A 22,532-nucleotide genomic window follows, 5' to 3' on the forward strand; every position below is an offset into this window, starting at 1 on the left:
GACTTAGCTCACATCCTCAGTGCTGTAAACAGACTTAGCTCACAGCCTTAGAGCTGGAAACAGACTTAGCTCACAACCTCAGTGCTGGAAACAGACTTAGGTCACAGCCTCAGTGCTGGAAACAGACTTAGCTCACAGCCCTAGAGCTGGAAACAGACTTAGCTCACAACCTCAGTGCTGGAAACAGACTTAGCTCCCAGCCTCAGTGCTGGAAACAGACTTAGCTCACAGCCTCAGTGCTGGAAACAGACTTAGCTCACAGCCTTAGTGCTGGAAACAGACTTAGCTCACAGCCTCAGTGCTGGAAACAGACTTAGCTCACAGCCTCAGTGCTGGAAACAGACTTAGCTCACAGCCTCAGTGCTGGAAACAAACTTAGCTCACAGCCTTAGAGCTGGAAACAGACTTAGCTCACAGCCTCAGTGCTGGAAACAGACTTAGCTCACAGCCTCAGTGCTGGAAACAGACTTAGCTCACAGCCTCAGTGCTGGAAACAGACTTAGCTCACAACCTCAGTGCTTGAAACAGACTTAGCTCACAGCCTCAGTGCTGGAAACAGACTTAGCTCACAGCCTTAGAGCTGGAAACAGACTTAGCTCACAGCCTTAGAGCTGGAAACAGACTTAGCTCACAACCTCAGTGCTGGAAACAGACTTAGCTCACAGCCTTAGTGCTGGAAACAGACTTAGCTCACAGCCTTAGTGCTGGAAACAGACTTAGCTCACAGCCTTAGTGCTGGAAACAGACTTAGCTCACAGCCTCAGTGCTGGAAACAGACTTAGCTCACAGCCTTAGAGCTGGAAACAGACTTAGCTCACAGCCTCAGTGCTGGAAACAGACTTAGCTCACAGCCTCAGTGCTGGAAACAGACTTAGCTCACAGCCTCAGTGCTGGAAACAGACTTAGCTCACAGCCTCAGTGCTGGAAACAGACTTAGCTCACAGCCTCAGTGCTGGAAACAGACTTAGCTCACAGCCTCAGTGCTGGAAACACCTGTGCTCAGTCTGTGAGCTGCACATTTAAGATGTGTCACCTGTACACATGTACTTAGAGAAGGAGGGACAGGAGAGTTGAAGAAGTTAACAGTGTCAAAGGCAGATCAAAGAAAGCAGAACAGAAAGCCAGTCCTTTCTGACGCTCTCCCGACTGACGCTCAGCACACTCAGCTGGAGGGGGAGTGGGGTGCACTGAGGGGCCTCCCTGGGCTCCCTGGGAATGGAAACTCAGAGAGGGCAGAGGAGAGACGCTCAGCCACAAGGGACAGAAAGCATGTGGCTTGCCACGACTCCTCAGGAGCAGATCTGTCTAGCCCTGAGCTTTGAAGGAGAACATGTGGGGCTGGGGCATCCTTTAAGGAATATGGCTCACAGCAGGAGCTTAGGGAAATGCCTTCCCTGGGAAACTGATTTATAGCTGGGGCTATACATGAGGTCACAGGTGTGCTGGAGGTGACCAGTGTGCACAGGTTACTGTGGGTCTTAGATACAGCCAGGATAGCCAAAGGAGAAGCCGCTTGTGACTGGGACAGGGGAGAGAAGAGCTTGTTCCTGACTGTGTAGTCAGGTGTCACAGAGGCAGTTTAGCTGGAGTACAGCTCAGTCCTTGCTTCACACGTTCAAATTCCCAGGACATCGTGGACTGGGAAAATGTTGATGTGAAGCTGTGTTGGGCAACATAGATTGAGTCCTGAGAAGCCTTCTCGAGTGTGGAAACCAGGACCTTGCAAATGCTGTGACCAGAGTCAAGTGTATTGATGGCTACCCCCTCAGATTTCACATCTCTAGGCTGGACCTCTTCACCCCAGGAGGTCCTGAGGTGAAGGATGGAGGGTCACATGGTGACTCTGCAGGTCTGTTTACAGGGCCCACCGTTGGCTGTGTGCTCAGGAGGAATCCCCAGGTATTGCTCCTGAGACAGTCAGGATGAGGGTTTGGGTGGGATGGCATGGAAGAACATGTTTTCAAAATTCCTGTGTGGGAATAAATGAGTTCACAGAAGGAAGTTCCCAGCTGGGAGGGAGGGAGTAGATGGCTCTGTGAACCATGCCATGAGAAGGCTGAGGCAGGAGGATAGTAAGTTCTGGGCTAGCTTGGGGTACCCTGTCTCAAATGTGTTCCATTCTCCTCTTGTTTCTGAGACTCTCCTACTGTGGAGGTTTTCTCTGCACATGCTGAACTGGGTACGGGACCCCTTCTCCCTGTTCTCTGGGTAAACTGTGTGCTGGATTTTTTTGCTTTACCAGAACCATGCAGCTTCTCTAGTTGGCCATGAGGAATATTATGGCCAACTAATATGGTGTGTTAGCAGTCTCCCGTAGTTTTGTTAAAATCTGTTTGGAAGCAAGTCTCTTCCCCCCCCCCAATTCCCTGCATCTTCATTGTGTTTCAAAATCAGGGTTGTACTGATTACAGGCCTGAAGTGGGGGGGGGGCCTCCCTCTTTCTGTGGGTGAAAGAGTGAGGGTTTGGAGGAGACATTCCCCAGAGGTCTCCAGCATTTGAAGACTTGGTTCCCAGTTGGTAGCTGTTTGGGAAGGATTAGGAGGTGTGGCCTGGTTGTAGGGGTGGGTTTTAGGTTTCAGAAGCCTGTGGCATCCCCAGTACGCTCTTGGCTTCCTGCCTGTAGAGTGAGATGTGAGCTCTCAGCCCTGCTCCATGCCTGCTGCCATGCTTCCTGCCGTGAGAGATTCTTACTCCTCTGGAACCATACGCCCCAAATAAACCTTCTCTCTCTGTAAATTGTCATGGTGATTTTATTTTATTTTAAATCACAGTAGTAGAACAGTAGGTAAGACGGAGAATTTGCATGAGGTTGGAAAAATGTTCCTTAAGGAGGCTCTTAGTCTGGGTCTGGTTTCATGCGTGAGCATATGTAGGTGTGCATGTGTGTGGAAGCCAGGGGCTGTGTCAGATGTCTTCCTCTTTTTCTCTACATCTTCTGTTTTAGAGGCAGTCTTTCCCCAAACCTAGGGCTCCCTAATTTGCTAAGCTGATTGTCTATCAAGCCTTAGGGCCCCTCCTGGCCTTGCTTCCCAGTACTGAGGTCATTTAAGACAGTCTGATGTCTTAAATGGGTGGTGGTGATCAAATTCAGGATCTTATATTTACAAGGCAAACCCTGTACCAGCTGAGCCATCCTCTTAGCCCTTGGGTTTTCTGGAAGATATATTTTTAATTTATTTATTGTATTTATATGAGCACACTGTAGCTGTCTTCAGACACACCAGAAGAGGGCATCAGATGGTTTACAGATGATTGCAAACCACCATGTGGTTGCTGAGAATTGAACTCAGGACCTCTGGAAGAGCAGTTAATGCTCTTAACCACTGAGCCATCATCTCTCCAGCCCAGAAGATACATTTTAACATCTTAGCTTCATATCTGTAGTGAGACGTGTTCTGTTCAGATCCCCTGGCCCTGTGGGGTGACGCATCGTTTTTCTGAGCCTCCGTTATCTCCTTCGATGGCACCAGCTACCCCCATACATTGGGCTCCACAGCATCTCAACTTTCCTGTGGGCCAGAGGTTGGGGTGTCACCTGGGGTTACTCAGACTCCTTTCTCCTCATGTTGAGCAGCGTGGTGCCAGGTGGCTGCTGTCTACTGTGAAGGCATTCTGTAGAAAGGAGCGGGCTCCAGTTTCCTGTGTAATGCCACCAGGAGTCAGGGCCTTTTCGGTTTGTGCTAACAGGGGACCTTGCTCATTTACACCAGCACATGAAGGGGGCAAGGGAGAGATGAGGACAAAGATGGAGAGAGACGGGTGCAGGGAGGAAGTGAGAGCCAGGACTTAGAAGACAGAAGTCGCCATGATGTTATCTTGGGGTTATTACATTACAGTACTTACAGGAGCCTAGGCTGAGTCACCCTTCATCCTCTACTTAGAGGGAAATGGCAGGTTCTGCACAGGGCGAGAGGAGCACCAGGGTCATGCTGGGGAGGAGGAGAGGATGCAGGAGTGAAGCGCATCCCTGAGGCAGTGTCTGGCAGGGTCACTGCTCTGTCAGTCTTAACTCATCAGAGCCACTCTGTCTCCTTACTCTATAATCCCATGCTTCCGCGGGGTGTGGCACATGCCTTTAATCCCAGCACTCAGGAGGCAGAGGTGGGAGGATCGCTCTGAGTTCCGGGCCAGCCTGGTCTACAGAGTGAGATCCAGGACAGCCAGGGCTACACAGAGAAACCCAGTCTCAAAAACAGAACGACAGAATCCTGTGCTTCATCTGGCTGCCAGTCGCCTCTTAATCCCGGCTCCTCTCTCAGGGGCATACTTGCCTCACTGAGGAGACTGGTCGCGTCTCTGGCCCTCGCCGTCCCCGCTGTTTTTCAGTCGCCCAGCCTGCATGCTCCCTTCTCTTTTCTTCAGTACTCAGGTTTGTCACATATCTTCCTGTTAGGTTGAAGTTGAGACTTAACTGTGTGTGTGTGTGTGTGTGTGTGTGTGTGTGTGTGTGTGTGTGTGTGTGTGTGCATGTCATGAGAGAGACAGAGAGACACGCAGAGAGATCTGTTCACCTTGAGTGTTATTCCTCAGGAACCATGCACCTGAACCTGGAGCATGTCAAGACTCTAAGACATGGCCCTCCCATCCCCACCTTCACAGCGCTGGGGTTCCAAGTGCACACCACCACACTTACATTTTTGTGGGGGTTCTGGGGACCAAACTCAGGTCCCCGTGCTTTCCTAACAGGCACTTACTGAGTCCTCAGCGTGACTTAGTATTGTCTCGATCCCTCTGGCTTTCTTCCCCTCCTGGCTCTCCTGGTTTTTTCTCTTCCCTGTTCCGTCGTATACATAGGGTTTTCCTTATTCAGCCCTAAGCATTCTAAAAAGTGTTCCTTCTTTTTTTTTTTTCAGTGTCTCTTTAGTAGTCCCTGTTATCATGAAACTCACTAGTTTGAGGGTGGCCTTATACAGTGATCCTCCTGCCTCTGCCTCCCTAATGCTGGGATTAAAGGTGTGCACCATGTCTGGCTCATTTCAATATTTTTAAAAAGATTTGTTTATTTTATATATACAAGTACACTGTTGATATCTATAGACACACCAGAAGAAGGCATCAGATCCCATTACAGATGACTGTGAGCCACCATATGGTTGCTGGGAATTGAACTCAGGACCTCTGGAAGAGCAGTTGGTGTTTTTTAACCACTAAGCCATTTCTCCAGCTCCCAATATTTCTTATTTCTCTGTGACTCTCAGGTCATGAGCCAGGCTAGCTGGCTTTTGGGGGATATGCCCCTGCCTGTCTCTACCTTTCATCCCTGCCTCTCTAGGATTAAAGACATGGATGCACCCTTCACCCTGTTTTTTTATGTGAGTCCTGGGGGTCTGAACCCAGGCCCTCACTCTTGAAAGGCAAGGGCTTTCCCACTGATCTGTCTCTCCAGGATGTTGTGTATACATGTTGAGTGAGCACGTCTGCAGTCCCCTGCACGATTTGTGAGTGAATCTCCTGTGCTGCTGACTAGAGTCAGGGGTGGAACTGAGCCACAGCTGCATAGACTTACAGAGGGGAAGTGGACATGGATTTCCAGGGAGGATGAAGAAACCACAAATGTGGTGGGGGAATCCGTGTGATTCCAGGGGAATTAAACAGCAACGAGCTGAGCCACCGACGGAACAGCACACTTAAGTGTGTCAAATGACTCAGCTGTCTGGGGGAACTGCATCACACATTCCAGGGACCTCAGGTTAGGAAGGCCTTCCCTCTTCACCTTGCCTTTAGTAGGGCTCCGTACTAGCAGGGGGTATGGCTGCATAGTGCCTCTGGGTTTTCTTAAACCTTGATTTTCATCAGCTTGATGTCAGTAAGCAAGGCTGCAATGTCAGTTGGCTTTTTTGTTTGTTTTTTCAAGGAAGTTTTTGGCAGCTGAGGAACTATACACACATTATAATGAGCATACACTAGTGATAACTAAATACTGTTGTTTTTATCTTATTTTAGACAAGGGTTAGCCTGGGCTGGTCTTGTTATGATTTCTGATTTATACCTGCTTCAGGCATCTTAGAGCTGGGATTACAGGTGTGTGCCACTTTGGCTGTTAGCATAAAAAAAAAAAAAGACATGTGTGTGCTATTTGTGTGTATGCCAGAAGAGGCCAGAAAAGGGTGCTGGGTACCGGGAACTGGGGTGGCAGGTGGTTGTGAACCACCTGATATGAACGTTGGGAACTGAACTTGGATGCTTTCAACCACTGAGCAACCTGTTCAGGCCTGTGAACATGGACCTTTAAAGATGACAAACAGTAATTCAAATCTAGCTCTAAAATGATGATCATGTGGGGTGGTGGAGCTGGGGGATGACTCAATTGATAATTCTAGAACCCATGGAAAGAAGCCAGGCATAGTGGCATCTGCTTATAATCCTAGCTCGGATGAGGCTGAGACGGGCGGGTCCCTGGGGTCACTGGCCAGATGGCCTACTTACTTAATAAGCTCTGGGCTAGCAGGAGACCCTGACTCAAAAATGGGGGTGGGGCTAGAGAGATGCTCAATGGTGAAGGAACAGTTGCTGCTTCTGCAGAAGACCCAGATTCAGTTCTCAGTACCCACATGGCAACTTAGCCAACTGTAAATCCACTTCCAGAGGCTCTGACACCTCTTTTGACCTCTGTGGGCTCCTCCATCCACGTGATACACAGACATACACTCAGGCACACAAGCACATACACATATACACTGGTACATACACACATGCATATACACACACATATGTGTGTACATACATACATACATACATGTCTATATCTGTGCCTTGCCCCTCACTTTCCCTTCTGGCTTTGCTGAGTCCTGCTGTCTCCCTTTGTCTCACTAGTGACATTTCTGTCTCATCCTGGACTCTCTGCCTGATCTCCTTTATCTCCGGCTGAGTTAGGATTCTCTCCCGCACATGCCTGCACACACCAAGCGGGCCATCACAGCTACTCGTCGTCCCTGCAGCCCGCTTCCCAGTGCTCTCTGAGCTGCTCATCAGGTTAGACCATGAGGGTGCACGAGAGCCAGCGGGTGGGCCCAGAAGCTTCCTCCACTCTCCGAGTTATTCATGTGATGGGCTCTCCTGTGTGCACACAGGAGGTGAAGCCTCCAGACTGTGCCTGGACCAGGCCAACCGTACCAGTCTCTGTTCATTACACTAGTGTGTGAAGGAGCAGCCATGGGTGCTGCTGTGGGTTTTCATTTTCATCCTTTCTAGTCCTGAAAAGCCAGCACACTAAGGTTCCATGCATCTCTCTGTCATAGGCCTCCATAGCATTGCCTTGTGTGTGCATTCTGAGCTTGGGTGGCAGGCTCCTGGCTGACTGTGCATGTTTGAGGTGTTGGATCCTGACCTCCCCTCAGACCCAGACTTGGAGCTGGATCCATGGGTAGTATGTCTCCAGGACACCTCCTCCCTTCTACCATAGCCTCAATACACAGCCCATTGCGTGTATGAGAGTGGTGTACACATGCACACACACATGGGGCACAATGTGCATGTTCTACATGCTGTGTGGATCCTCACTTGGCTACCAAGCATGGCAACCTTAGGAAGCAGCAATCTTGGCCAGTGACTGGTACACTGAGGAGGGGCAGCAGCCATGGTTTCCGGAGTGTGTGTGTGTGTGTGTGTGTGTGTGTGTGTGTGTGTGTGCATGTGTGTCCCATAACCTTTCCCCTCTGGCCTTGTTCCTTCTACTCCCTCCATAAACAGCTAAAAAGAATGGTAGTCTGCTGTTTCTGTCACCATAGCAACAGGGCATGTGACACCTATGCATGTGAGAGCTTGACATGTGCACATTACCTCTGCCGCCATAGCACTGCCCTTTGCTTCCTTGGGTGTTTGCCCCAGCACACCAGTGGAGTACCAGTCCTTTTCCTTGTCACTGGGTCACGCATGGCTCAGCAAGTTTGAGAGTAGCACCCTCGTGCTGGTGGGAACAGCAGCGATGGTTGGAAACCCATGGCTCTCCGCTTGAGGGCTCAAGTGAGGCTGTGAGTCTGTCCTTGGTCCTCCTCTCCTCACTTGCTAACCCAGGATGGTGTGGGAGAGCCGTAAGGCAGGACCTTAGGCACGAGTCCTTCTCATTAGGGGAGGGCCTCCTGGCCTAAGAGGAGAATTTCCCAGTTCAGTGGATGTTGGAGACGGGTCACATACACATCTGTTGCCTTTGAAACAAAATGAAGAAACAAATAATTACATCCACACAGGACAAACTTCTCAGCAACGATTCCATCAGTTGCTCTGTCTTCCTTCAATTATGTCTGCCTAAGAGTAGAAGGTAGAGCTGGATGATCTGCCATCTCTGGCCACTAACATGGTGTCAACAGGCATTTGCTGACCCCTGCTACAATAAGCTCTTTTGTGCTGCCCCTCATCCTTATAGAGATGATTTGGCAGGCTGTACCTAGACTTTTAAAGTGGTACCCATCTCCATGTCCAGTTCTTGGGCATCTCCATGCTGGGGACAAAATATCCAGCTCAAGCTGCCTGGAGTGGGACCCCCAGCACCTGGAAAGCCAGGTGTTTGGCATCTCGACTCATGTGAGAATGAGGTTCTGAGCTCTAAAAATTGGTGTCTGGTGAGGCCCACTCAAGAGGCAGCAGTGTGTCCCTTCACTGTGGCAGCAGGTGCCCCCTCCGTGACCATCTCTAGTGCATCAGGAGCCAGCAGTTGAACATAGTCCCAAGGTTCCGTTCGGTGGTGTGCACATCTGGATGGGTTACAGGAGGCACCTGCCCAGTTCTGCCTGCCAGCTCTGTTCCTGGGACCCTAAGGTGGCTGACCAGCAGAGTCCTCATGTGATGCCTGGGTTATTGACACAGGTCAGAATGAACGCCTGGCAGCTGTCACCCTGCCCACTTTCTCCAGTCCGTGTCTGGAGCTGAGGTGAGGTGCCTCCTTTCTGTGTGAGGCCCTGAGCTGGGTTGGGAAATTCTTTCTTTATGTGAGCTTCCTTGCACAGGTATGTGAAAAAGCAGGGAGTGAGCCTGGACTGTGTGGTTGTGACATCGGTGGTGTGTGAGGCACACCTCTGAGATGTACTGTGGGTTCTCAAGGGTGGTCCTGGTCTAGGCATTGGATAATGCTTGTCACTTGGCATTGGGTAATGCTTGTCATTGAAAAAGCTGATAAGGAGCGTCAGGACTCTATCAGGACACTAAAACCCACTTTCTGCCGAGTGGAGCATGTCTTTCTAATTGCAGCAAGTGTGGCCACAAGCTCCTGTCCTGACGGGACCTAGCTTACCTTACCTGGCTCACTGCTTGGGGACCTTTTTCTGGTTCAGCCTATTTTCCCAGTTGCTCTGGGTGGTTCCAATACTAGGCTAGAAGGTCTTGTGCAGATCATTCAGAGTTGACAGTCAAAACAGAGCTTTCCTTTCCCCTCAAAATGCTGAGTGAGTTTGGCCAGCACAGCTGCCTTGCTCGCTCCTTCCTGTCCATGGCTCTGGAGGGCTCGCAGCAGACTGTGCTGTCCACGAGCCAGAAGTTCCTATCATCTTCCCTGTACAATTGCCAATCTCAGCTCCAGACAGAACGGGCCTGGCAAAGCAGCCAGGTGTCAGGAGGGAGACATCAGGCCTAGAACTGTTTTTGTGACATCTGAAGAGGACTGGGTGTGGGTTGGCTGCTTGATAGTGCAAGGGGCGAGCTGTTTGGTCCTCCATGTGCACAGTGTGCTGTGCTTGTGGACAATGTACTTCTAGGAGAGCCAAGCCGAGTCCTTACAGGGCTCAGGGAAGAACACACGTGTGTGTGTGTGTGTGTGTGTGTGTGTGTGTGTGTGTGTGTGTGTACAAGACTTTTGGCAAAATGCTAAATTCTTTTTAAAGAATTATTTATTTATTTTATGCACATAAGTACACTGTCCCTGACTTCAGACACACCAGAAGAGGGCATCAGATCCCATTACAGATGGTTGTGAGCCACCATGTGGTTGCTGGGAATTGAACTCAGGACCTCTGGAAAAGCAGTCTGTGCTCTTAGCTACTGAGCCATCTCTCCACCCCCAAATGCTAAAGTTATACTAGATCCTCATACCCAGATACTATAGCTTGAACTTTCTACAGAATTTTTAAAAATGTTTTTCTTGTTCTTCTTAAGAAAGCTGGAGAGCCAAGTGTGTTGGCTTACACATAGTAATCTCAGGATTTGGAAGGCTAAACCAGGAATATGAGGTCAAGGCCAGCCTTGTCTATGTAGCAAGTTTGAGGCCAGCCAGGGCTACCTGCGACTGTGTCTCAGAAAACTAAAATAAGGGAGCTGCTAGGATGACTGAACCTTGCAAACACGAGGACCCACTTAGAGCAACAAGTGTGGAGATGTGGCCCCAGCAGTGGCAAGAATGGGGGAAGCAGACAGGGGGATCCCTGGGCTCATTGGCCAGCTGATATAATTCAATCAGTGAGCTCCAGGCCAGTGAGAGATCCTGGGTCAAAGGACATGGATGGCATATGTACATGCATGTGTGGTGGTGATGGTGGTGATGGTGATGGTGGTGGAGATGGTGGTGGTGGTGATGGTTGTGATGGTGGTGATGGTGGTGATGGTTGTGGTTGTGATGGTGGTGGTGGTGGTTGTGATGGTGGTGGTGGTGGTTGTGATGGTGGTGGTGGTGGTTGTGATGGTGGTGGTGGTGGTTGTGATGGTGGTGGTGGTGGTTGTGATGGTGGTGGTGGTGGTTGTGATGGTGGTGGTGGTGGTTGTGATGGTGGTGGTAGTGGTTGTGATGGTGGTGGTGGTGATGGTGATGATGGTGGTGGTGGTAGTGATGGTGGTGGTGGTGATGGTGATGATGGTGGTGGTGGTAGTGGTGGTGGTCATGGTGCTTGTGATGGTGATAGGGGTAGTAACGGTGATTTTCAGGATGGGGCATGTCATCCTGGCACAGTGGCCTTGTTAACCTCAATGTGTGTGCCCCTGAAGTCTGCACTCATTTTGGCTTTTCAAACCATGTCTGTGAAAATGTTACCAACTTAGCCAACCAGGCGGCTACCCTTTGATTGCTGGCTACTGTCCAGCACTCTGGCTTTCCCCTAGAGAGCTGGCCTAGCCTTCTCCTTGATGAATCACTCGGTGATCTTCCTGGGGCTCTGTCTATGGGTGCACATAGCATGTGAGAGATTATTTAGTAACAGCTTGCTCTCTCTCCACAGCCATTTTTCTTTAATAAGAAGAAGATTAGAGTAGCCTCAAATGTGTTGGGCAGGGAACAGGCATCTTCTGCTTCTGTTTTTCTATTTCTCTTTGTGTCTTGAGAGAGTTTGAGAAGCTGGGCTCCTGCTTTAGATGTTTGCAGGGTCTTTCTTGGGCCTCTCTGAGCTTGGGGAACTTTTTCTTTTGAGTGCTGGTGTTTGATTTCCAACTTGCTTTTCTAGTCCTTAAGTAGAGTCTCATCCATGCCTACAGTTTTTTTTTTTTTTTTTTGAGCCTTAAATTATTTATCAGACTTATTTATTTATGTATTTACTTAATGTGTATGTGTGTGTGTTTTGCCTACATGTATGTATGTGCACTTTATGCATGCCTACGGGAACTAAATATATCCATATATCTGCAAAAACAGTAAGTGCTCTTAACCACTGAGTGATCTCTTCAGTCTCCTCCTCCTCCTCCTTTCAATATTTTTTGGAAGAGTGAAAGCAGGTGAGTAGAGAATCTCTGTGTAGATCAGGCTAGCCCAGAACTCCTTATGTTGCCCAGGCTGGCCTGTAATCTGTCATATTCAGATATTACGTAGTCCTTGGTCTTTGATGCCCACACAAGATATCACATGACATCTTGTTGAGGGACTGTTAGGTGTCACTCATTTTATGGAGTCCAGGTAAGGGAGTGACACTTTCTTTAGTCTAGCATGTTCAGTAAGTTCTTGGGCTTGGTTTTCTGATATGATTTTACTATATCCCTGGGCCCCTTCTGTCTCAGTTCACCTCAACAACTTCTATGGTGGCATCTGTTCTTAGAAATTAGTGATTTATCAGTCTGCTGGATGGGTAGTTTCTGGGTCTACCCAGGGGCAGTCATCCTCCCTCAAAATGGAGTCAAGCTGTTTCCAAAATGCAGTCTCCTTCTAGTCTCCTTGGAAGCCTGCTCTGTAGTCCGGAGTCACTTAGAGCAGAACATGACCTGACTTCTGCACATGGGGAGAAAGCTTTTTCAGCTGGAAATTGGCCATCTTTTTCTTTTTTCTTTTTTCTTTTTTTTTGTTTTTTTTTTGTTTTTTTTTTTTTTGGCCATCTTTTTCTTAATGTCTGAAAATTTTTTATTTTATTTTTATTTTGGTCTCACTGTGTAGCCCTGGCTATCCTGGAACTCCATATGTAGCTCAGGCTAGCCTCACAGAGATCCAACCCACCTCTGCCTCTGCTGGGGTTCAAGGTATGTGTCGCCATGCTGGGTTTGAGAAGATAATTTAACCAGAGCTAGGGAGATAATCCCAGGACTCATTCACCACAGAGCTCTCCACACAGAGTGGCACTGCTTCCCTTACATAATTTCTGAGTGACTACCACACTTTTTCCTGTTTGTACTTAGTGCGCTGTCCTCCGCCATGATGGAAGCCTTACTTAGCAAACGGTAAAAATGACCACGGCTTCGTTGTTTGGGGAGATCCAAGAGCCTGAGAACCATCTGTCACCGTCAGTCCCTCCCCTAACACGCTGCTGTGTGGTTCTACTTTATTTGCAGTATTTTATGTCTTTTGTCATTAGTAGTTTGTCAGGAGAGCAGCTCTTGCTGTCACCCTGGCTGGGTCCTGCGCTCGTGACCTTTCCTGCCTCTGCCTCCTGAGGCTGCAGGGTTTCTGTACTTGGTCTTCCCGCTTTCTCCTTTATGTGCAGCTTTTCTTTTCAGTGTGTGCCTGGACTTGTATATTAGAACCAGAACTTCAGTCCCTAGGACCCGACCCCATAAACTTCTGGGCATGATAGTGTCGCCATAATGAAAGCTCTGGGAGGCAGAGATAAGGGGGCCCCAGGGAGACACTGCCAGCCAGACTGGCTGGACTTGTGAGTTTTCAAACTAATCAGAGACCTTGTTTCAAAGGAGGCAAGTGGCATTTCCTTTGTTTCTTTGTCTCTCTCCCTCTCTCTCTCTCTCTCTCTCTCTCTCTCTCTCTCTCTCTCTCTCTCTCTCTCTCTCTCTTCTGTTGATTTTTCTGAGACAGGGTATTACAATGTAGCCTTGTCTGCCTGGAACTTGCTCTAAACCAAATGGTCTTGAAGTCATAGAGATATACCTGCTTCTGACTCTCTAGTAGTGATTATATTAAAGGTACACTATTCTCAACTATTTTAAGTTTATTTTGGTGTGTGTGTGTGTGTGTGTGTGTGTGTGTGTACATGTTCTGCCTACATGCATGTTTATTCACCATGTGCCTAGTTCCTGCAGGGCCTAGAAGAGGGTGTTGGACCCCTTAGAACCAGAGTTAGCACATGATTGTCAGCTGCCATGTGAATGCTTGGAATTAAACTGGTGTCTTTGGGAAGAGCAACCAGTGCTTTAAACCACTGAGATGTTTCTCTAGCTGTAGTGGGTACTGTTTCTGAAGATGACACCTAAGGTTGTTCTCTGGTGTACACACACACACACACACACACACACACACACACACACACACACACGTTTTAGAGGTTAAAAATACACCCTGGCAGGGATTGCTTTGTTTAGTTAACGGTATATTCAAAGACAGGATGCTTTGAAACTAAAAAAGGCAAAGAAGAAAACATCAGTGGGGCTGGGGAGATAGCTCAGTGGTTAAGAGGTCCCGAGTTCAATTCCCACCAACCACATGTTGGCTCACAACCATCTGTAATGTGATCTGATGCCCTCTTCTGGTGTGTCTGAAGACAGCTACAGTGGACTCGTATACATAAAATATAATAAATTATTCTTTAAAAAAATAAACCTATCAGTGGGACTGTGCCAAGTGGAAAAGAACATGAAGTTAATTTCTACATAAAGGTCTCATGTGCTGGGAAAAAGTAAGGCCTTGAATTTTTCCAAATTTGGTGAAAATTTCAATTCAAGAAAGTCACTAAACCCACTCTGAAGAAGCAGAGCAGTCCACAGTGCCACGCCCCGAGTGAGCTGAGGAAGCCAGACTGGTTGGCTCCTGTCACTACACAGGGGCAGAGCTGATAGTGGAATGGATTTTCCTCAGGAGTATGTGGGCCAAAGACAGTGTAGAGGCAGCTTAAAACACTGGAAAGTGTCCAGGCAGGGTGGCACACTCCTCTAATCCCAGTACCAGGGAGGCCAAGGCAGGAGGATCATCCATTTGGGGAACAAAAATTTGTTCTCTTGAGGACACCAAGACTCAAGACCCGATCATTGTTAAAGGCACTGCTGTCTGCACTGTCACAGTGGGGTGGGGACACAGACACCCTCTGCTGCGCCCACCCAGCGGAATGGCCTTTGGCCTTAAGAGAGAGGCCATCACAGAAAGAGTGATTGCACGATCCCACTTACATCAAGTTGCTAGGGTTTCCAGACAGAAAGCAGCCTGGGTACTGAAGGCTGGGCTGCTAGCTTATGGGAAAGGCTGGGTATTCCTTTAGGAATATAAGACAGCTCTGTGGGTGCCATGTCTTCACAGCCATACACACGCGCTTAACATGCCCCAGACACACTCAAGATGGTCAGTCTTGTGCAGGTTTTGCCACAGTTTAAATGGAGCTTTTAGAGTGCTGAGCCTCAAAGGCTGGGATGTGGTGTGGTGGGGCTGACGGGCCAGGGGAGCCCAGTGAGTGGAGTGGGTGGGAAGGGTCACCATCACAAGGTGGGTGGTGGCTCTGGGTAGGACAGCCCCTGGGGAGGAGGGAGGCTGTTCTGTTGTCCAGGGCAGATGCAGCAGCCCAGCTCCACAGCTTAGGGACCTGTGGGTCTCCAGTGTCCTGGAATGGGACCAGAGCCTGACTCTGGGTTTGTTCATTTATAAAGCGTCTGTGAGTCTCCTGCCATGCAAAGGCAGCACAGGCTCAACCCACTGCAGGGGATGATCCTGGGAGTGGCTTGTGAAGTTTCTACCTAGCGCTGTTTGCCTGCTTTCAGGGAAATGCCCCTCCTAAGCTGGGTATGTCACATTTATGACCATGTTCTCCTCTTCTAGGCCCCACAGGTCGAACACCCTTGAGGACAGCCATTGCCTGGCCCTGCTACTCTGTGCCTTGGTAAGTGAAGAGAGCACGGACGGTTTCAGGAGTTTGCATGAGCATGTTTCTGTGTGTGTGTGTGTGTGTGTGCGCGTGTATGTGTGTGTGTGTGTGTGTGTGTGTGTGTATCTTGGGTACGGTCTGGATGTGGGTCTCCTGTGTGACATGGACAGCTCTGAGTGGTAGAAGATCTTTGACCTTAATGCATACCTGGGTTAGATAGGACTACCCGGACCATCTGAACCCTGGCATGGCCAGGCCTTAATATACCTGTTGGTTTTCTTAAAGGGCGTGCATTGTAGTGCCCTCTATGGTCAGGAGGCATCTATCTGTATCTGCCGTGCGTATGTGTATATACATGTCTGTATCACCAGTGAAGGGCTGGTGAGCTAGGATGCTGAGCCAAGGTGGCTGTCAGGACACAGCTCTCACATGGCCGCACCCTGTCAACAGAATGACCCCAGAAGCATACCAGTCTCCTTGAGACCACCTACCCAGGACCTAAAAGCATGTGACCCTGGAGTCAGAGTTGCTTCCTGATAAAAACAGGGCAGGGGCATCTCCTTCTGGAGGCCACAGAGGCTGATGTTGGTGGAAAACTGTGCTCCTTATCTGGGTCAGTCGGGCAGTGGGTTCTGGATCACTAGGCCTGAGAACAGAGCCTAGCCTTTTGTATGACCAGGGTGGGACATCTCTCCCTGCTCCTGTGCCCTCACCCTTTGGAGCTTCATGCTATCCCCAGAGCCCTTGAGTCACAGGCTCATCCTCAGTGGTCAAACCTGGATCAGGTGGCCTCCTGCCCTTTCCCCATGACCCAGAAGACAGCTGTAGGGTGGCTGCTGTCTGTCCAGCAGATCCCTTGGTTCCGACTGCAGTGCAGGCCCATGGGTTAGGTCAGTGTCCTAGTTCTTGGCAGGCAGTGGGAGGTAGTAACTTTCTGGGACAAAATTGTATCCAAGAGTGTTCTGAAACCCACTGTTTTATTTATGACAACAACAAACATTTTGAGTAACTGGGAGATGAGCCTTTGCAATAATACAGGCCTCTTGTCTCAGCCCTTGGGAGTCTGTGGCAAAGAACATCATGGTTTTGGCCTGTATGGGCTACAGTGAGACCCTGGCTTAAGCCCTTCCTCCATAATCCACACTATAAATGGGATTGTTGCAATCAAATTCTAATCTACACCTTTTCTGTTTATAGTTATGATTTTCTGAAAACAAAATCTAACTTTTCCTTTGTTATCCAGTTGAATAGCTGGTTTCATAGGTGCCCACCGCAGTTCTGACTGCATGCACTCTGGGCAGCCTTTCTCAGGCATACACACACACACACACACACACACACACATACACACACATACACACATACACACACATACACACATACACACACATACACACATACACACACATACACACACACACTCACACATCACACACAAACACACATACGCACACACCACACACACACAAATACACACACACACTCACACATCACACACAAACACATATACACACACACCACACACACGTCACACATATACACACACCACACACACGTCACACATATACACACACACCTACACATGCACACACATACATGCACACACACAAACATACATACACACATACATACACAGATGCACACACCACACACACACATGCGCTTTCTCTCTCTCTCTCTCTCTCTCTCTCTCTCTCTCTTTCTCTCTCTCTCTCTCTCTCTCTCTCTCTCTCTCTCTCTCTCTCTCTCTCGGTGTTTCTGCACAGTGAACACTTACGCAGAACTACATTCTTGTGGACCAGTACGCTTCACCAAAGACACAGAGATTCTAAAGTCAAGTACCACTATGGCTAATGTGTTGCCAGAGATTGCCCAGATGGGCCACTGCAGATGTTGTGACCCTTCTGGGTCTGGGGGTGGGGTGGGCAGCTGCACAGCAGAGCTCTGTAGAAAGTGAGTTGCAAGAGGCACTGAGTGTACTTCACCATGGGGACAAGGACTCTGGTTCTGTTATATCTGAGGGCTGGGAAATGAGGTGGGAGGAGTGCCTGAGGCTGGGGACATTGCTGGACCCAGGAAGCTAGGAGTGAGGCCTAAACTGGATCTACAGTACAGTGCTTGGGGTCAGCTCAATGCCCACAGTGCACGGACGCTCAACTCTCAGAAGGGGCAAGACAGGAACAGCTCACAGATGGCCACGGGCCTCTGGCCATTTCTGCTGTCCCATTGCTAATGTTGAAATTTATAGTAACACATTTGTTTCCAACAACTGGCATCTCTTGAAAGCTTTCCAAGGGCCAGCAAGATGTGTCAGTGAGTTTGAACACTTCCTGACGAGCTGGACAACTAAGTCTGAGCACAGGAAACATGGCAGAAGGGAAGAGCTGTTGTCCTTCGACCACACATGCATGATATGCCATGCACACCCCAAATAAATAAATATGAAAAATAATAAATGGGATCTGATGCCCTCTTCTGGTGTGTCTGAAGACAGCTACAGTGGACTCATATAAAAATAAATAAATAAATAAATAAATCTTTAAATAAAAAGTAAATGCTAATAAAGGCATTCAAACAGCTAGTAAACATCTGAAAAGGTGCATGCTCCAAGGTCACAGTGCAATGTGGGGTGCTGGAAGACCCAACATTTGGAGAGCCCTGCTGTGGAAGGAAGTGCTATGAGGTTCTGGGCCTTGAGCTTTTCCAGGGTGTGCAGGAGACCTTACCTAACAGCACAAAGTAATTGGCCAAAAGGGATTTGCCAGCTGAATTAGCAGTTGGGAGGGGTGGGGGACAGGAGGTGCGTGTGGTCACCCAGGGACTCAGAGGACTCCAGTAGGTAGACAACCCTGACTGGAGCCCATCTGAGACTACACCAGGCAGAGGTCCTTCCTTCCCAGCAGGGCCTTAAGTGTCAAGCTCAGGTTGTTTCCGGCCAGGTTGGAAAGCAGGCAGGAATCTTGAGAGAAGAGGAGCTTTCCAGACTGGCTCTTGATTGTGTCTCTCGGAGCAATAGGGGACAAGCCTCGCTCAGGTCACGTGAGTGCTGCAGCCCAGGTATGTTACCCTGGTGACAAAGGTCTCAGACACAGTCTGAGGTTGCAGGAAGTGAGTAGGTGCTGGGTGGGTGCTGGAGGCCCAGGGTTCCCTGCAGAGGCAGAGAAGGTAAAGGCGAACAGAGGCTCCCTGTGCGGTGCCCGTGGCTCGCTGTACAGGGCAGAGGTTATCTTTGTATTCTGAAGGTTGTGTGAGGGGAGAGCAAAGGGTGCCGACATCGCCCTGATGGGCTGTCTGGTACTGGGAGACATCCTGCAAGGGGAGGCACTTTTCTTGAAAGAAGAGCTGAGTCTTATCGGTTCTGGGTGGGTGGGCAGACTGCCGCCAGCCATGCAGATACAAAGGTAGGAGCCTAGTGTGTGTGTTAACTCTGTTCTCAACACTTAAATTTTAATTATAGAAGTAGCATATGCCTGTAAAACTTGAACCAGAACCAAATATAATAAATAAAGCTATGTTCCTACTCCATCTAGGATTTCACTCTTCTGGGAGGATCCACAAACCCGGAGTGGTTTGTAATTAATCTTCCAGAACTCATAAAAAGCTCCCAGGAACACACCAGCGGGCTGGGCCGGTAGTTAGCTTTGTACAAAGCCTTGGGGCTAACCCCCACACTCTGTGCACATCAGCACGATGACTGTGCCCGTAATCACAGCACTCAGGAGACAGAGCAGGAGAGTCAGGGGATGAAGGTCTTCCTCCGTTACATGTCAGGTTGGAGAACCTTGTTTCAAACAAACAAACAGTTTTTTAAAAAAGACAACCAAGCAGTTACTAACTGCAGTTCTGTGGGGCAGCTTCTGTAGCTGGATTCTAACTGTCAGTTTGCACAGACCCGCCTCCTATAAAACAAAAACAAACACAAACACAAAAAAAGCCTCTTTTTGTCGGGCAGTGATGGCACACCCCTTTAATTCTGGTGCTTGGGAGGCAGAGGCAGGTGGTTCTCCAAGTTCGAGGCCAGCAAAGTCTACGTAGCGAGCTCCAGGACAACTCAAACAACTTAGGCCATCTGGGTTCACTAATGTCCTGAAATGTGTGTTTATTTGGGCTCTCATCATGCCTATGCCTGTGGGCTCTGGGATGGCTTAATGCAGTTGACTGGAATGGGCCCTTGACCCATGCCTCTGGTTTAGAGAGCACAGTTGAGCTGGCCTGCTCATCTGTCTTCCCATGAGGGCCAGCTAGGGCCAGAGGCCACCTGTTCAAATAACTTGGCAGACTTGGCCCTCACAACCCTGCAGGCTGCCCCAGTCAGCTGTCTCCGTGGAAGTGGACTTCGCCTTCCCTGTTGTATAGAGCTGGCTCTCTGTACCTGTCCCTTCAGCTGGTGCTGTTGTAAGTTTCTCTGTTGACAAGTGGTTACAGGAGGGGAGTTGTCTGGCCGCAGAGACCTTTCCACTGAGGACTGCTACCTGCACTGTGGGCCCGTGTGTACAACACAGGTAAAGGGCTGCACATGTGTCTCTTTCTGGCACTTCTGACCTCCGAAGGCCAGGCCAGATGCATCCCCCGCCTCCATCTGCTGCGTCTGTCCTCGTGGTTGCTCTGATTGAGTGTCCCGGGTCTTGTCTCATGACTACCATCTGCTAGGTTCTGCTCGTCACGCGGTAATCTGAGACGACATCTGAACACGGCCTCTACAGGCTGGCACACCTTTCGGCTGGGCCAGCTTTGTATGGAGTGGGGCTCTGGGTAAAACTACGAGAGATGACAGCTGCGATGTGTCCTGGTCATCCTCATTGGCGTGGACTTTGCCTTTCCCCTGATCACTCAGTGTGGGCTGGAATCAGGTGAGCTCACAGGAAGTTGGGGGACATGGAGAATGCATGACCTCCAGCACAGACTGTAAGCAGATGCTAGTGTGTGAGGCCACACTGCGCCTCTGCACTTCACTGTCTTCCTATATGAGGTATTCTAGCTGCTGTGCAGACCCCCGGGAGAGGCTTGGGCATAGCATGGAACCCAGAGGAGAAGGCTATGTTTACGGGTGTGTGTACAGAGAGTGTGGCACCCTGGGGTCCCATGAGCGAAGCCTCATGGGAAGCATTGTTTCTTATGCTGGCCTTAAGACCGTCTCGGACTTCCTGAAACCGTCCCATCACTGACACTGTGGCACCTTTTATATTTCTCTCCTCTGATCTCTGTTTGAGGTGAGCACCAATGATCCCCCTGCCTCAGCCTCCTGCATGCTGAGACTGCAGGCGAGTACAGCCTTATCAGTTCCTCCCTCCAGTCCCTCCTTAGCACAATGGCTGCGATGGGTCCAGAACACATCTCTGTGGCAGGTGGCTTATCCTAGCACACATAGAGCTACCCTGTTGTCTCTCTTCTATTGTCAGTAGTCACACGGATTAATTCGCTGTAGTTCACCTTCCCGTGTCCTGCACACAGCAGCTTTGATGGTGTTTTGGTTTGCCGCATAAGGCTGAGGCCAATCTGTAGGCTGTCTTATCTGCTCCTAGCTGAAGCCGACCTTCCCAAAGGGCCTCTCTTAGTCCTGGCACTTGCTGTGTCTCCCTCAGTGTGTTGACCAGGGCACAGGTGCCCCTGGCAGATGGCAGAGTAGACGCATCAGCTCAGGTGACATTATAATACATCCATGGAGTGCTTCAGATTGACTGCTGCACCCTCAAGGAGGCGGTTCGAACTGCCAGGCTGCTGTCCAGTGTTCATGCTGAAGAAACGCCACGAATCCCTTCCATGTCCTTAGAGCTAAACATGGACAAGCTGTCACCTCAGATTGCTGCTTACTCCTCTGGCCAAGCTCCTCCACCCCTCTGGTTCCCATAGTCCCCTCCCCCTCTTCCAAGGTTTTCCCTGAGTTCCCTGGGGAGGGTCTGGATAAAGACCTAGGACCTGGGCTCTTTTCACCTAATGTGTGACTGCTGGGTCTCAGAACCTTTTCCCATCAGCTACGAGAGGCAGCCTCTCCGACCGGACTAGCACGGAGCTATGAAGATAGCAGAACATGATTAGGGGCCATTTCATTAATCTCCTTCCCTCCCTCCCTCCCTCCCTCCCTCCCTCCCTCCTTCTCTCCCTCCCTTCCTTCTTTCCTTTTCCTCCTTGCTACTCACATTTTGTTCTACCCTGGGTTTCTGAGCTATCCAACCTCCAGTTCCAGTCATTCAGGCAGTTGGGCATGGGCTCCCTCTTGTGGTGTGGGCTTCTAATTAGTCCAGCCATTGCTTGGTCACTCCCAGCAGCTCTGAGCCACCAGTGCCCCAGCACATCTTACAGGCAGGACAGAATGGGGCTGAAGGTTTGTTGCTGTGTTGGTGTCCCAGTCCCATCACAGGAAGCCTTGCTTGGTGACAGAAAACGCCTGGTTTAGGCTCCACATCCTAGGTGTCCTCACTAGGGTCGCCCTCAAAGATTCCAGGAAGTTTCCACTGCACATTGTCCCCCAAAATGTTCCCCTAATTCCATCTGTCTCTCCTTGCACTCTCTCCCTCCACCCCTCCCCACCATGTCCCACCTAGTCCCATCCCCATGCCCACCCAGTCTACCTGCAAAATCTATGTATTTCTCCTTCCCCGGGAGCTCTGTGTGTTCGTCCCCCCCAACTCCCGAACCCTTCATGTTACTTAGCCTTTCTGGGCCTGTGGATTATAGCATGATTATCCTTTACTTAACAGCTAATATTCAGTTATAAGCGAGTACATGCCGTGTTTGTCTTGCTGGGTCTGGTTACCTCACTCTGAAATTTTTTCTAGTTCTGTTCATTTGCCCGAAACCTTCATGATGTAACTTTTTGTTTTTACAGCTGAATGATACTTAATTGTGTGAATGCGTTTCATTTTCTTTATTCATTCTTTGGTTGAGAAGATATCTGGGTTATTTCCAGTTTCTGGCTATTATGAATAGAGCTACTGTGAACATAGTTGAGTAAGTGTCCTTGTGGTATGATCGAGTGTCCTTTAGGTATATGCCCAAGAGTGGCACAACTGGGTGTTGAGGTAGATCAATTCCCAATTTTCTGAAAAAAAAAAAAAGAGAAAAAAAAACCTGCCATATTGATTTTCACCGTGGCTCTACAAGTTTGTCCTCCCACCAGCAATAGAGGAGTGTCCCCTCGCTCCACCTCCTGGGCAGCATGATCTGCCACCTGCCTTATTGACCTTAGCCATTCTGACAGGTATAGTAAGATAGAATCTCAACATAGTTTTGATTTCTATTTCTCAGATGGCTAAGGATGTTGAATATTTAAGTGTTGCTAAGCCACTTGAAATTCCTCTGTTGAGAATTCTGTTTAGATTAGTACCTCAGTTTTTAATTGAATCCTTGGTTTGTTGATGTCTAGTTTCTTGAGTTCTTAATATATTTTGGATATTAGC

General features: G+C 49.3%; 1 protein-coding gene across 6 annotated transcripts in view; it reads left to right on the plus strand.

The window, feature by feature from the left end:
* The window catches only part of AGPAT3 (1-acylglycerol-3-phosphate O-acyltransferase 3), a gene marked incomplete at its 3' end in the record, with an annotated part of 84,470 nt that overhangs the window by 11,382 nt on the left and 50,556 nt on the right, over nucleotides 1-22,532 (plus strand). For 5 of the 6 annotated variants that reach the window (XM_080937808.1, XM_080937806.1, XM_080937804.1 and 2 more), the window contains one exon: nucleotides 15,090-15,150. The exons of the other annotated variant lie outside the window; for it this stretch is intronic. The remainder of the gene's footprint in view (nucleotides 1-15,089; nucleotides 15,151-22,532) is intronic. 6 annotated transcript variants of the gene reach the window in all.

Source organism: Micromys minutus (genome assembly GCF_963924665.1).
Source record: "Micromys minutus genome assembly, chromosome: 25".
Taxonomy (NCBI): domain Eukaryota; kingdom Metazoa; phylum Chordata; class Mammalia; order Rodentia; family Muridae; genus Micromys; species Micromys minutus.